The sequence below is a fragment of the Phoxinus phoxinus genome (genome assembly GCF_949152265.1).
Source record: "Phoxinus phoxinus genome assembly, chromosome: 15".
NCBI lineage: Eukaryota > Metazoa > Chordata > Actinopteri > Cypriniformes > Leuciscidae > Phoxinus > Phoxinus phoxinus.
The window spans coordinates 19235983-19252992 of record NC_136890.1 but is presented as its reverse complement, the minus strand read 5'-3'; the positions used below and the strand labels follow the sequence as shown (position 1 = coordinate 19252992).

General features: G+C 37.3%; 1 protein-coding gene across 5 annotated transcripts in view; it reads left to right on the top strand.

The window, feature by feature from the left end:
• Positions 1–17010, top strand: part of grid2 (glutamate receptor, ionotropic, delta 2) — a 394784-nt gene that overhangs the window by 78975 nt on the left and 298799 nt on the right. Inside the window, exon 2 of one of the 5 annotated variants that reach the window (XM_079637094.1) lies at positions 4226–4307. The exons of the other annotated variants lie outside the window; for them this stretch is intronic. The gene's annotated coding sequence lies outside the window, so the exon portion shown is untranslated. The remainder of the gene's footprint in view (positions 1–4225; positions 4308–17010) is intronic. 5 annotated transcript variants of the gene reach the window in all.

Below are 17010 nucleotides of genomic sequence, written 5' to 3'. Positions count from 1 at the left end.
CAGATGAGCTTTGACAAGATGTTTTTTTTTTTTTTTTAAAGAAGAATTTTCAGAAATGTGGCTTGTTTGTTTTCCATTATGGCTTGTTCAATTGGATCACTCACTGCCTAGAGCAAAATTAGACAAGGAAGTGAACCAAGAACACAAAGTTGCTTTCACTAGACCTAAATGTCCTCTAAAAACTCTCCCAGCTAAAATGTTTAACCTTCACCTATAGTCAAGACCAGAAAAACAATGAGAATGAGGTATACAAATAGCATAGCTTTCCTTCCTGTTTAGAGCATGATGGTAATGTCATGTTGCATGCTATGATCTAAAACCAAAACAATCTGAGTAGTATCCATCCTAAAACATGATATGTTGCCTTACTTGTGTGGTTTATTAGTAGGACCACAGTTGCAGTCACTGAAAAATTAAAAAATGTCAATAAACCCAAATAAATTCTCAGTCATGCTCAGTGTTTGGTCTCTCTGAGGAGTGAAGTGCTGCACAACCCATCTGGCCCTAGGCTTATTTGCGACATGCGTATCATTATGCTTGGTGATCTCTCCCAGTATACATACTTGAACGATCATTAGATATTACATAGAGTTTTCGGATGGCTATCAACCAGTGGGGAGATAACAAAAGCATTTATCGTGGATGGCACATTTACATTGATTGCCAATAAGGATAAAGTGGCCTCAGAAAAGACTTGTGCAGGCGTTTTTTTCTTCCCAAAGGAGCAGCTTTATGAACTAAACAGTACAATATAAATTCAGTCAATGAGGAGGTCTGTAGGTATCTTCTTTTCTTTCTCTCCTCATCTGTCGTGGGTCACGCTGCTTTGTTGCTTAGCTCAATTATCTGCCTTTCTTTTGGTTGATGGATGCGCACGTGTGATGGCTGTGTGTTCTCCCACATGAGATCCTGCAGACTTATGACAGCTATTAAGTAATTCCCAAATCGATGGCTACAAGGCACTTCACCCACTGGATTTGGTTTGTAAGGATTTTTGGGTATGCGTCTGAATATTGATCATCGTATTTCAAGGAACGTCTGACATCTGGAGTCCCTGTGGGTGGATTTGTCATTCCTCCCCCCACCACCATTTGCATATTTCTCCTGTGTTTAATTCCCTTTTTAAACAGAGGCTTAATTAGTTGGAGTCACTGGAGCAGTCTTGGATTATGCCTTTCAGAGAAACAAAACATTTGATCTCATTTAGGGCTGTTAAAGAAAGCAGTGAGGCTCACTGACCATTAGCTACGCACCGAACCAGAGCCTCCGGCACATTTGTCGAGAGCAAAGCCCTGAGCTACACTCTAAGGGCCTTCAGAATATATGCAGATCAGCCTCTAAAGGTGAGTTAAAGTGAAGGGTTTCAGTACAGTGGATGGCACTTTCCATGAAGCGGGAAGGGAAAAAATCATTGGAGGCACAAATGCCCTGTTTTTGCTTCCGAGAACTAGCAGATATTGCAGATAACATAGAATGTCTGTCTGTCTGTCTTTTGTTTATTGCTTGTAAATAAAAAAAAGTATAGAAAATGAATGCATAAATTAAACCGCTCATATCATATTTAGTTTTACTTCTTAAGTTTGATCAACATTGAACATTTAAAGAACATCCTTTCACTGACCATTTGTTGAAATAGTTTTTCATTTAAAATATTTTCAGGCCCCTTTTTGTACACTATTCACAGAAAAGTGCCAAGCACAGTGTTTTTAAATGTGTTGTACACATATTATATGGATAGTGCAGAGAACATCCAACCCTGATAGCTATTGACAAGAGCAGGTGTCTCTTCACCTATAATGCTAATGCTGATCAATTAATATATTCAGTGGAGATTCTCGTTAACAGGGTTATACATTCTGTTAATTCATGCTGTTGCACGTTTGTAGTATGGCTTTACTAGCTCTGGGGCCTTAGTGCCTGATATAGCATGACGATAATGTCATAGGTGGCTTTATCTCGCGATCCTCTTGGGCATAAAGACGAGAGCATTGTGGCGCTCTTCAGCCCTCACTCCAGTCTATGATTGTGACACACAGGTTTCCAAGGGAACAGATCCTGTAGAGCAGCGTCCAGCGGAGACATGCAGGCTCATTCAGGCCCAGCAATACAAGCCTGTTTCATCCACTGTGCCCCAGCTTCCTCTCTCAGTCTCCACATTCAGCTGGCCTTTGTCACGGTGGCTCAGCTCCATGCAGTCAGATAGGAGCTGAGCAAAAGGGAAACCAAGAACAAATGCCTCATGACTCACGCCATTCATCCTGTCTTCTATTCTCGCTGCCTCTCTCCTTTCACTCAAAAACAGAAAGAATGAAACAAAAATCACTTCTTGAAATGAGCTGAAGAAAAAGGACTTCACTTGTTTTGACCTTTTCTATTCGTTTACAAAGATGTATTCTTTTATTTTATATTTCCGTCAGTAAGTACATTTCCCAGGTGTTTACAGTCATCCCAAGGTCTTAAAAAAGAACAATATTTATGAAAAGATTTTAATTGTTTGTTTTATTCATATACAATGGAAAGTTATTATTTTGAAGTTTTAAAATATTTTATATACTGTATATTTGAACATTTAAAATACTTTAATTTCAAATAGTAAAATAAAAATAAAAATTAAATATACTTCAGTTCAAGCATTCATTCCGTTTGAATAAATTAATAATTGAATTCAGCAAAGATGCATTAAATTTTCCAAATGTGACAGTGATTAAGAGTAAACAAAATGTTGTTTAAAATAAATGTTCTTTTGAACATTCTATTTATCAAGAATACAAATAAAATGCATAGGCTTTCCACAAAAATATAATATTACAGCACAACTGTTTTCAGCATTGATAATGATAAGAGATGTTTCTTAAAGGGTAACTAAACCCCTGGTCAGAGCCTGACTCCACCCACTGGCAATATTTGAAAAATGCTGGAAAAGTGGGCAGAGCCCAACGGACGAACCGAGGGCGGGGCTGAGCGCGTGATTGACAGACCCGCAGTGACGCAGTGATTGACAGCTGCTGTCAGACTCGCTAAGATAGAGAGTGACTGGAGTTACGAAAGTAGCTTTGCAACAGAGCGGTCATTTGAAGTCGAGGACTTTTCTCCCCCACCTTCCCCTGAAGTGGACGAATTGTCTGTGGACACAGAGCTAAAACCATATCAATTCGAGCCGCGAGCTCAAACTGCGGTGTAGCATCGCATTAACTCCCGCATCGCGATCGGCATCCGACGATGCTAGCGAAGCAGCCGCGCAAGAGAGAATGGGGCCAGTATCTGAGTGGATTATTATTACTATTGACCTCCGTTAAGCATATTTTGCCGCTATGTGAAAAAAAATATCTAGCAAAACGCGCCGGCGGTTGTGGAGTCCATGCAGGAAGAGCAGCGTTTGGCACACAAGTGCATGTAAACACTGGCGCTAATTTCCAAGTCTGGGGGAAAGTTATGCAGTCCAGCAGTGCTGTTGCTACCGGCAACACTACACCTATACCAGCCTAACCACTGTACTAAACACAGACAAAACTAATGCTAAAAATCTACACTATTCTAACTGATGCAATACTATGCTACTAACTAACTATGCTTCTAACAACACTAACAACTATGCTAAATAACTACCTAGGCTACACGAAATAATCTAAATAACTATATAAATGCTATTACCTAGGCTACACGAAATAATCTAAATAACTATATAAATGCTATGCTAACTAGATGCTAAAATACGCTATCCTGATCGTTTTCAATACTCGTAATTCCAATTTCCAACTCCTGACTCGCTACAGTGGTTTTGACGGAAGCAGATGCTTTTATACCAGGGGCTGCCAGGGGCGTGGCAGAGTAGCGTCACAGAGTACCCTACGTCAGAGAGTACCCCTACTTCAGGAGATTCCGTTTAGCCTGAAGAGGGCAGCACTCAGACGTTTTTACACCATATATTTGAAAAATAAAACACTTTATACTCAAATGTTAAAAAAAGTACTCGAATCAATGAACAGCATTTATGAAGCTCCATTCTTACAGATCATTAACTAAAAAAAGTTGGTTTAGTGTTTAGTTACCCTTTAATGACCAAATAAGCATAGAATGATTTTTGACGGATTATGTGACAAATAAGACAAATTTGACATCACAGGAAAAAAAAAAACATGTTAAAATATATATCTAAATACATTTGAAACAAAAATTTGACATAGTTTGAGATGTCTCTGTTGTGTTTTCTTAACCTTTCTTCCAGTTCCAGTTTTCCTAAAGTCGTAATGCAGTGGTAGGTTCATGATGGCTCCTGTGATGGGCAGTATTCACTATGAAAGAATGAGGTTAGTTAATTATCTGAAGGGAAGTATCCATAAATTACTCTTAAATGAATGATGGCTTTGGCTGTTTGTCCTAAATTGTTTTGGCAACATGCACAAACACCCACACGATTCCACACATTCATACACACGCAGACTCGCACGTCTCACCCCCCTCTGTCGGAGCTGTCCGACGAGCTGACACACCCAGAATCCATTCGTTTGTCAATTAAAGGCAACATTGTGTTTATGAAGTGTCAGAATGATGAACAGGCCCGCTCTGTCAGACCTGCATCTCAGTAAACGTCCAGCAGGCATGGAGGCATCAGTTCTTATGTAGGCTATTAAGTCAGGCAGCCATGCATCTCAATAGCAGAACACAGCCATGGGTTGGAGAGAGACAGACAGCATATGAGCTCAGTATATTGGCCTGCTGTCTGCCAAGGCGACTGCAAATGATTGTTTGGCAGCTTTAAAGTCCACTCGCTCCGACTCAAATTCCTTTATTTGATTTCTCCTCCTGGCGTAGATGCTCTGGAGAGCTGGGTGGGGAGGATAGGGACCGTAATACTTAGCTCTTTTATTGGATTGGACTCTTCACTAGATGTGTTCTCAAGTGCCGGTCACTAAAGCCTGTGTAGTAGACTTCCGAATGCTCACACAGTGTTTTTTTTTTTTTCGTAGGTTTTTTTTTTTTAAATTTTTTTTTTAGCAAATGTACTTTTGTAACCCACACAGATGATTTTTTAATGTTATGTAACTGGAGGAATTTAATCTAATTTTTCTCCCCCACATTATAATGTGCCAAAATTTAGAGGGAGAGAAAAGAATAAAAGCCTTTTTTAATTTTGATAAAAGGAAGGTTTATGGCTGTGGTATGACTTCTACAGGTAGAAGTGTTCTTCAAAGAAATACATTGCTGCCATTTACACTTAACCATTAACATTATATTCAGTTCACATTGAGCTTATGGTTTTTATACTTTGGGTTTCAGAGAGTAAATAAAAATAATAAATAAATGATAATAGACCAAAAATATAGCATTCAATTTGTAATTTTTTTTATATAACTTCCTCTAACCTAATCAAAGTCAGTAATATATATATATATATATATATATATATATATATATATATATATATATATATATATATATATATATATTATTGAAGTTATATCCTTATTACCGTAACATTTTATACATTTATATTTATTTCTTGGAAAATGTGACTAGTGCATTGAAGCAATCTCTGGAGTCTCTGAGACACCAAATATATAGTACATGCTGTGAAATTTTGAATGGAGGATGTTTCACACAATAAAAAAAAAAAAAAAAAAAAAAAATCAGTTCTCATAAGAAAATGTCAGGAAGTATCAACCCATACGTTAATGTTAAGTATATTTTTTTTGCGCTATTAATTTAGTCATATGGTCTCTGAGACTCCAACATAAACATGAAGATCTGCCGTCTATATGAACCAGTTTTCCAATGTATTCATATTGACTTTACAGTAAGTTTAAATTAATTAACTTTAGGGGTATAACTATCGATGAACAATCGTTTTGCAGCATTTATTATTCCAGGTTAATGCCCATTTCTACATGTACTACTAGCTACATTTTAAACATAATGTAACAATGAATAATAGAATATTGTAAATTAAAATCAACCTGGACTAATACATTTAATGAAATAATAAATGTAATGCATCATGATGTCATGAAGTCATGATGGTGACACATACACACAATACTCTTTTCAGTGTGCCACAGTTCTTTAGCTGTAAACTGCAGACACACAGATGGAAGACATCTCCAGGGATCCAAAGTAATTGTCCATGGCCAGGTCATAGTACCGCCTAGATGTATCATTGTGCCTTTGAGGGCTTACAGTTCAGGATACCCTTGTCTGCACAGGTTTTCCTGTGTAAATCCATTGTCATAGTATCCGACTTGCTGCGCTGGCTTTTCTCCCAGAATCTCAGCGTTTAAGAACATTTAGAACACCAGTGGGGAAGCGTAGGTGCATTAATAACATCAGCTCCTTTCCTCCCTGTGATCCATTTTGTTTTTATGAAATTTTTAACGAGTCTTTGAATATGTTTATAGATGGTTCTGCATAGCCACTCCTTTCATATAAAGAACGGATTATTTTATTCGAATGTAATTTGTGACCAAATCATTTTATATATATTATATATTGTTGTAAAGCAATGCACTTTCCAAGCACAGCATATGTGGACTGCAGCGTATAAATTTGGCTCATGTTTTTATGTGCCTAAGGATCAAGTACGCATTCTTTTCTAAGGCGAATGGCCAAACGAAATCATACAGTGGGAGTCAGCCAAAGTCAAGGACAAGAATTGCTTCCTGAGCCAGACGTCTTAACGTTAAGCCTACCTGAATTTCTGCCATTCTCATAGTGGTGGTCAGTATGCTTGCTTTTCTTTATTTTGTAAAATTTCTGTAATTTCTCCCCACTGGCCTTACAGGACATGGTATCCAAGGTAACTAAGGCTTATATATGTGTATTTTTAAGCGATGATGATTTGTTCGATAATGATTGGCTGTCAGTGAAACATACTGCAGGCATACGCAGATTTGATTATGTACCTGGCTAAAGGTGGTTTTATTTGCGAGGAAAGTGTTTTGGGAGGCATTTCATATTCATCATGATGACACGGGATACCTTTGACTGAGCCGGGAACCTGGGGATATATTTCAACCAAATAATTCAAATTCTGTTATAATTTACTCTCCCTCATATCGTTCCTAGCTCATAGAAGGTTTATCTTCCATACACAAAAGTAAAATTGTTTTTGTCGTACTTTTCCATGCAATTAGTCCCCACGAGGAATTTCTTTATAAAAGGCTTTCTTTATAAAAGTCAAAAATTCAAAAGGAGCATAAAAGTGGTCCATATGACTTGTGCACTTCTATTTCGAAGCAATACAATAGCTTTGTGTAAGAATTAAGACCAAAATTCTAAAGTCTATTATTATAATTGCATGAAAAATTACTTTTTTATGTTTATTTTTTTGTTCCACAGAAGAGAGAAAGTTATAAGGGTTTATATGACATGATGGTGAATAAATAATAAAAGAACATTTACAGGGTTTACTTGAAGTAAATAATCAATAAAAGGAGTCCCCTGTGTTATGTGATCATATCATTTTATAATTGTCCTTCCTTTTGAGTGCTATTGATTTGTAGCGACCCCTTCCTGTATGTAATAGAGAAGTGTGGAGGCGTTTCTGACTGGCATGACATCTCTCCTGTCTCTCGACTCTCGTCTCGCTCTCCCCCTCAAACTCATGCTTTCTCTTTGACTCAATTCCACCATCCTTCTTTCATTCTAACTTTGCTCATATACCCAACTGAGAAATTAAAGGATTGAAGATCATTTGGCTTCAGGATCAGCAGGCGACCCAGCACAGTTGAGCGAACAAAGTGCCATTTAGAGTTACGGGGGTTTGTAAATTTTATAAAAGAAATAGCTGTGTAATTTTTATGAAGTTGTAAAATCCAATGAGGCAGTGACTCCTCAGTTGGATGGAATGCATGCTGTGAAATGAATATAGTGGATGTAAGGCCAGAGCTAAATAACAGCTAAAATTACTGTTTTCTGATATTGACCTATACTGCACCAAAACACTTCTCAATAGGCTTAAGCAACACACACATACATCACATTTGTACCTTTAGTGATAATAGAAAACCCCCTAAGATTCAGATCAAATCATCTTGACAGAAAACATGTTTGATTTTCGCTTTGAATATTTGAGCTTTTGCATTCTATACTTCTGTTGCCACACATAACACCTTTGTTTTTCATTTGAATGACTCGTTCTTTCTTCTATTTGTGTCATATTGCTTAGTGTTAGAGAATCAGATTCATGCGTACATTTTTGCCCACATGCTCGCCATATGGCGAATCATCTGAAACATGATTTTAACATGCATCAAACTTGAAATCCATAATTATTAACAAGGACAATCAAATTGATTTTTGTACATTTATATTTCATATTGTTGTAATGGGTCCTGGTCATCACTGTTTTCTGTCATTGACTTTGAAATTACCTTCTGTTGATTATACAGTTTTGTGCAAAGTAGGAAAACAATTCTAGCTACACAGTATGGATTTAGAGATCCTGTTTGCAGTAATTACTGTCTTTTCAGCAGCATGGAAACAGGAAAGGTGCAGGACAAATATAATGGATGTGTGAACACAGAATTTAACTTTACAATGTCCAATTCAGTACACTGACGAAAACTATTATTTCCCCTCATGTTTTATTGTTTTCTTACGTCTTATGTCTCAAGACAACAGAAGCAACATGTTCTTTTCAGTTCGATAAAGATGACTTATGTTCAAATCTATTGGCAGATGATGCTCCGTAATGACTAACATTATTCTAAAAGCAATTTTTTCAACAATTAAACATGGCACATTTCCATAGATGTACTATGCCAAACTGTCCATGATTCTTTTATTGTAGTAATTACGCTTTGTAAGAGGACAAGACATACCTGAAGTATCTACTGGAATTGCAAAATGATACACTTAAGCCGCTAGTGAACTCACTAGGTGGCTTTATTTTGTACCAAAGAATGACAGCAGAAGCTGTGAGTTAAGCTTGAGCACGTTTTTAATAAGATTTCATTGAGTGTAATGTTAAAAATTGAGTAATTTGAGTAATGCCCTCCTAACGCACTTAGCAGGAATAAAGGGATCAAGGTAGCTGGTAGATGTTGGAACTACACTATCTGGTTCTGAAAAACATCATTTTCCACTAAAGACCATTCAAATGTAGCCATTTATTCTAGCTAAATATATACAAATTATTTAACTTAATATTTTATTCCCAAATGGATGTTGCTAATATTCTTTATATTGTAGATATATTTTTAAAAGTATAAAAATGTTTCCTGTCTGGTGCCATCTCAGAATAGTCACTGGAAAAGTGTTTGCGTGTTCTTGTGGTCCCATCACCCAGTCAGCATTGACGTGACATCATTTGTGGACTTCAGAGTGATTAGTCACATGACATTTACAGCTAAATCCCTTTGTGTTTGTATGTTTGGCTTTTCAGCTTGATAAATTCTCATTTTTCTCCAAGAAACTGTATTTTGTCAGTATTTTCTCTACGCTATGATTTGTGAGTCATAACAAGATTCTCAGGAGAGCTGAAAGAACCGTGGACATTTCCACTTCTCTGCAAACGGACACCTGAAATTTGTATTCCAGAAGGCGAGTCCTGCAACCAGGGTTTCCTTTGAGCTCTGTGTAAGAAAAGTCATGTTCTGTGTTTCAAAGCCTCCGACAAACTGACATTGACATTGGGCTGAAATGATTCATGGGCGGAAGACAGAGGAATGAAGTTTTTCTTCAGAGAAAGGATTTTTCATGGAGGTAATTACAGATCTACAGCCTCCACCTCTTGTAGTCCTTGTCCAGTTCACTTCACTGTCCTTCTCAGGTACGAACCATCATAAATAGATTCAGTTTGTCGAGACAAACAGCTGATTTTTCTACTTTGCTTGAGCATGACAACATATGATTTCTATAAATATTCTACCGAGTTCCACCGAAGCTACCTAATGCATTTTAAAGAGATATACAGATGCATGCTGGGATAGAAATTGATGGATTGGCCTGCCCTGTTATGTGGTGGCACGTTTTGCTGGATCATTCTCTGACATAGACTCATTGTTTGCATTAACTAGGCAAGTCAGCTATTATACACGGATGACTGATTAAAACATTACGCTCAAGACAAAACGTCCAATTGCCCATCAGAACAAAGTGGTCTGATGGAAGCTGATTGGTGAAGACGCATTCTTTGTTTGTGTTAAGGGAGGCAGTGAACCGATCATCATGATTGAATATGGAGATTTTACATTAATGCATTTAGCAGATTTTTTGTTTGTGTCTGGTTCTACACATACATTTTTCACATGTTTGCATTGATAACATATTGACAGCATCTAAAACGTAAGCGTTTTATTATATATTCTATATAGAATTCAAGGAATTAATAGGTTTATTTCATCGTATTTAATCAATTACTGTAAATATGGTCAATATCCTCATTTGACAGTATCAATGATTTCATTCTGTTCTCTGTGAATTCTGGTGGCGTTAGTTTGTTATGTTTATGTTAGTTTGCGCCGCAATTCAGAGAATCGGATCTGTCAGATTTACAGTACATCATGTAAATTCACCCTCTTCTCCCGAAATACATGAAAGTAAGTGACCGGTGAACTGGGAGACGAATAGAGACAACTATAAGTTACCTTTACAATGTGTATCTAATATAAATAAAATACTTTGTCAAATTATAATACAAATGATTATTATAGCTGCTTCCATAGACATCTGTGTGTATTTTACAAACTATAAATGTATTGTTTACCTAGTACTTATGTGTATTTAAATGTCTGAAACCTAATCTTGTTGAAGTTGTGATATGACAGCGCGACCGTCTCAGGGTTTAATGCAGTTTCTGTAGGTTTTAGGGAATATTTTGGTCCTGCGTTCAAGGAAAAGGTCGAAAAGACGTCTCAAAATGAGGTCTGCTTTAGGTCTCTGTTTACTTCCTTGCTCAGCCAGTGACATATGGCACAAACAACTAAAAAACAAAAAGCAATACCAAAAACTAAGCTTAAAAAGACACATGCTTAGATCACCAATGGACCATGAAACAAATTTTGTCTTTGAAATAAATCGTTCCTCTGAGCCGAATTTCAGACATAGAAATCACTTTTCATCCATCATATAACCCCAAAAGACAAGAGAGCAGATTTTCTATCAGCAAGGCGGTTTAATGCTCTAATAAATGTTTTGAGCGAGTGAGGCACTGAGACTTAGCAGATTATCACGAAAATAAAAATTGAGAGAAAATAAAAGCGCTTGCCAGTGACAGCCGCATGAACGTGTTACAATGCGATAGAAACTGGGCTGGAGGACTGAAAGGGAAGCGAAAGGGTCACTGCCGCCAACAAGAACATCCATTCTACTTTGTTTCCCCCCCTCTCCCCTATTCAATTTCCTGTCCAAGCAGCTTTGGGAAAGACAACAAACAAACGAGAATAGCCTTATAGTGGAGACAAGCTGGCTGGCTCTCTGCCATTTCAATGAGCAGAAATTCCTGCTGATTTTAATGTTATTCTATGATATTGATCTCCACGTGTGGCAATCGTGGATGGCGCTTTTGTGATCCATGTAACCGAGCTGATAGCAATGATTTTGAAATGTATGTGGTAAACATACCCACCTCAGCTTCCCTGAGGAAATCCCTTCCTCGGCTGGTCTGGTGGAAGAGATATTGATTTGCTTCAAGTGTGCGATCCATTTAGAGTCCAACAGCTCATTAGGCCCTCAGAGCCACAACATCAACTAATCACTACTTTAACCCCCCTTACATTAGGGTCGGTCCGCCGGTGTGGCTCCACAATGGAGCGTTTTTGTTGTGGGGTTATGGACCTATAGGGAGGAATCCCTCCTGAATTGAGCCTTTCCTCTGTGTTGCTTTCTGATGAATGGAATGAGCCGAGTTCACTCACTTTCACTGAATAAAAGATACGGTGTAAGCTCTCATGGGATAACATGCCGCCTACCCCTCCCTGCGCTTCACTCTCCCTTTCCACTGCAAACGCAGACTCACATTTCAGGTGCCTGCATTCTCTAAGTTTGAAGTTCTAAAGGGAAGTGAAAGGGGCTGCTGGTGTGCTCCCTCAGCTGGCTCAAGAGATTCGCTAGGTGAAGGTAATGAAAGAGAAACCAAATGAGCTGATATTATACAGAAGGGAATGTTAAAGGGATTGGGCTCTTTGGCATGATTGCTGAAGGAGTGCTGGTTGGAGCTGCTATTTTGCAGTAAAGACGGCCAAGCTGCAACTACCAGTGTTGGGCAAGCTACTTGGAAAATGTAGTGAGCTAAGCTAGCAGTTACTCTACATTAAATTCAGCTTCACTACACTGAAGCTACCTCCCTGGAAAATGTAGCAAGCTAAGCTACAGTAATATGGCAAAAGTAGCTTACTACATCTAAGCTATTTTTTTTCTTCATTTTTAAACATCATGTCAGTCAAACAGATAGGCAGGCATAATTTGAAAACAATTTGAAAACAAAAACATAACTATATAAAACTATAACAAAAAAACAGGTGTCAAGAGTGTGTGCATCTTTCCATTAAGCACATTTCTCACGTGTCAGCCCAAGGATTGAGATTGGTACGTGATGTCCACGTCCGGAGCAGAATGTGGTGAAAATGCACATAAAAGCTGGTTGTAGGGCCCTATGATTTATTTTATTTTAAATTCTTTTTTTTCTTTTTTTTTTTCTGTATTGTTTTTTTTCCTGTTTCAATATTTTTGGACTCCCATTTTAATGGTTAAATTAAATGTTACAAGCATGTCTAATTAATTGAAACCATGAAACTTACAACAATTTAACAATCATCTATTAAAATATTAAAATTAATCAAATTTAGGGCTCTATGATTTTTTTTAAAGAATTTACCAAATTTTGTTTTATTAATTCCATTTTAATGGTTTATTTTCATTGTAATAACCAATTGTTTAAAATGTAATGATTTAAGCAAAACTTTCTTCAAAGGTTAAACCAACCTTTTATTTTGACGGGTTGCCGTGTAGACCTTTGAGTCTCTGTGTGTTTTTATGATTTGACGATAGTTTTTCTCAAATCAAGCTAAAATGCTGCTGAAGTGACTTTCAGAGCGGCTGTGTAGATAAAGTTCATGCATGAATGTCCTCATATAGGCTGAAAACATCGAGAGCGTCATGCATGCCTCAGTGTGTGTTTGAGTGTGCGTAGGTAAATGAAACCGCAATTCTGTCCGTGTTTTCCGCATCGCGGGAATGAAATATGGTCCTATGCTTGCCAACTGCCGTAAAAAACATGAAGAAGTCATCATCACTTACTGATTCAGGATCAGTGATACTTAGCAGTTTTATTTCCGATTTGAGCTTGAACTTTAGAAATGCTTGGGAAAATGTAGCTTGTGTGTAGTGTGTGGACGCTACCGCACTACTTGATCAAAAAAAGAGCTTCGCTACTGAAAAGCTATTTGATTCAGAAAACAGCGACGCTACCACCACGCTACTGAGAAATGTAGTTAAACTAGTAGCATCACTACTTGTAGAGACGCTACTGCCCAACACTGGCAACTACTCATACTGAAACTTTGTGATAAGTGATAAGCCCTACTAAAATTTGAGACCGTAGACTTGAAACGACTTGCATCAATGTTTTTTTTGTTTTTTTTTGCTTAAAGACTTCAGTCTTTTAGACATATATGACGATGTTGATCATTATTTGAAGTTGTTAGTGGTTGTTAGTGAAGTTGTTATTAATATATACAATTAATTAAAAAATATATTTGATTGTATTTTAATATCCTGTTTTAATATTTGTATTGTCCTGATTAATTTTAGATACAGTTCCTGTATGTTTATAATTGACATATTTAAATATAACATTTATTATATTCGATTATTATTATTTATCATATTTTATGTGTATATATGCCATGGAATTTTCATATATTACCATTGACATTATTGACATTTTGGGGTTTAAAACAACACTGGACTTCTAGTTTATGGACAAAAACATTCTTCAAAATATGTTCTGTGTTCTGCAGAAGAAAGCCATACATGTATAGCAGACGCTAGCCAATTGCGTTCATGCAATACCGGAAAAGTAATGTGATTGGCTGTTGTCACTATGACAGTCACTTCAACACCAAGCTTCAAACACACCCTCTGTCTAGCATTGACATTGACGCCCTGTGTGAATGCAGTGTACATTTTTATTTTTGGATGAACTTTCTCTTTAAGAGCGAGTTGTAACAGTTTTATGTTAGTTCTTATTGTTTTCCTTTGCTGCTATTTTGGCCACTGTAAAAGAGGTTTAATCTACCCATTACAAATGATGCAACCAAAATAGGTGCAAAAATAACCACTAAGTCCTCTGTGTGAATTTTTTGTCCCAATCTCAGTAAGGCTGGTACAAACACATCCAGATCTGCCCCTCTCAGCTGATAGATTTCTCTCTTGCTGTATGATTTATGATTTCAGAGTTGTGAGCGAAGAAGGCCATAGCTGCTGTGATGGAAAAGGTCAATATGTCAGACCATCATGCAGAACATCTCCAAACTCCAGAAATGAACAGCAGAACCGAAATGGACTTTGTCAGTCAAAAGAGTAAAAAAGAAACTCCAGCTGCCTATGCATGTAAAAAAAAAATCCACTTCCCCATCAGAGCCTGACGTTTCTCTTTCTCCTCTCCCAAAGTCTATATCAGCATTTTTTCCACCACTTACTGCTTTTTTCTAGTGTTGTTTGTACTTTTACGCTTTGTGGCGCTTGTTTATTCAAGCTTTTTAGAAAGAGGAGATCCCGAGAGACAGGGTGCCTTGCCTATAGCCATATTCTGGCACAGTCAACATCTCCTCATTGAACTTTGCACAGGAGTCAGCTCAGCGTTTGAACCAGCATTTACAAAGCTAGCTCCAACCTGACAGGCTGTGGCTTTGCTCGGCTAATTCAGCTGACTGGTTAAGATTAAAGCTGGTAATAGTGCAGATCTGTGGAAGGGATCTTTTGTTATTTAGGTGATTTGTGGAGATGCTCTGTTAGGGTTGTTAAAGCAGCGGCGAGTTTCTCCGCGACAGTGCGGCTAATAAATTAATCCAAATAATTGCCGGGAAGGCAAATGGCATGTTGCAGGGGAGCCGTTGTTTTTACTGAGTGATTATTATTGCTGGAGCTGCCTGTGATTGTGCAGTGCTGACCTGAGTGTATCCCAGAGGTAATTTCTTCATTAGCAGGCACCCTCATGCGCTCCACGGTTCTTTGGCTGAAGGCAGGGTGTCAGACTTTCTGTCTCCCAGTCACAGCACTTGCAGATAAATCAACATAAAGATTTTCAAAGTGTGATAAAGCCTTCCAGTGGGAATGCTCTGATGCATGCTCATTTTTTATTCTGCTGCCTGCACTAAAACCATATTATGATGCTAAACAAGTTCCTACTTGCAGGGTCTCTTTTTTTTTTGCTGTTGCCCTTTTTGCTTTTTGCCTTTATAATAGTTAAAGTACTGTATGGTATAGAAAGGAAAGTAGGGTTGAGAGAGGAAGAATGGACTCAGGACATGACCCAGGTCAGACTTGAGTCCCCTGCCAGGAGCTCATACACAGGTCAGTTACATAAAAGTTTGTTCACGATAAAGTTTAAAATATAGTTAGTTTATATAGTTTAAAATGCATCAGTTAAGTTCTCTGTGTATTCATATGGGCTTATGGTTTTGAAAACATTTTCAAGAAAGGTTTATATTTAATGTCTGTTGAGTAATGTCCAATTGTATGGACTGGAGCTCCTAAAAATTTTTTTTCAATGCTTTTGCTTTCTCTCGCAAAAGTTTTACTTTCCCCCCGAGAAACTTTGCGTTTGCGTTTCAGCAAAGTTTCTTGGGAGAATTAAATCTTTTGTGAGTGAACAGAAGCATTAAAATATTATTTTTTTCCTCCCATCTCATATTTTTTTCCACTACTATGTCTTATTTAAGGGCTTCATACCATTGATTACAACAAATTGAGTAAATATCAATAACATATTTATATTACACGTGAGTGCATCTTGAGCATTATACAAAAAAAATTGATTTTACATTCTGAACTAGAATGTATCAAAATTAACTTTGTCAATTAAAAACAATTTTGCATTGTTACAGTTAAAGAACATTGCACTGAAAAATATGCCAAACTGAAAAGGTAACATCTAGCTGATTCTCAAAAATATATATAAAATGTTATTTCACAGCACTGAATCAACTTAAATACATTGAGTTACAACAACAAAACAATCAGAAATACCCTTTTAAGGTACTAACTACTTTACAGGTTAACACTTTTTACAGTAAAACACTGTTCAAACTTTTTGACCATAACATCATGCAACCTGGTTACATTTATCAACAGAACTGAGGGTTAGAGTTCAAATGGAGAACATTCTGGAACATCTCAACCCCTAAGGAGCTAAAGCTGGACCAACCTGCTGTTCCTGGGTTCCTTGCTTGAGGAAATTGTAGTGTCTTGCTTTATTCATTCCTGAAAATCTGGCTATTTGGTTTATAGCACAAATAAAAGTATTCTATCTTAATAAGCCATATGGTCCGATCAATGTTTTACACCCTTACCCTAAAGAATTTTGTATGAGTCACCCGTACATTTAGCTTGTGTTCCTGTTAGAGAAGGGGAATTTTTAAAAATGAAACCGTTAATATTGAACAAGGTTTCTGAAATTAATAAATATAAGGCCATAAATAACTGGGTCACTCAAATATCTGCGTTTGTTATAGCATATAATAATCATCAGTCTGAATATTAGCTGTATAGCAATTTGTGTATTCCAGTGAACTCTACTGTACTCTGCCCTCAAGGCTCAAGTTCTCTGGAAATGAAAGTCAACTGGACAGTAGTGTCACTCCTCGTGAATTATAATACCAATAGTTTATTCACATCCATGTGACAACGTGATATTAGTGTTGGTGACTCAGGCCAAAGCCGATGACTGCTTTAGTCAATGACTCAATTTAGCATCTCTATTTGCCTGTTAAGATGTGTCGGAGCAGTGCGGGGGAGCGGGGAGCAGAGGTTATGACATCACCTTCTTCTCTTAAGAGTAGGAATCTGTATTTC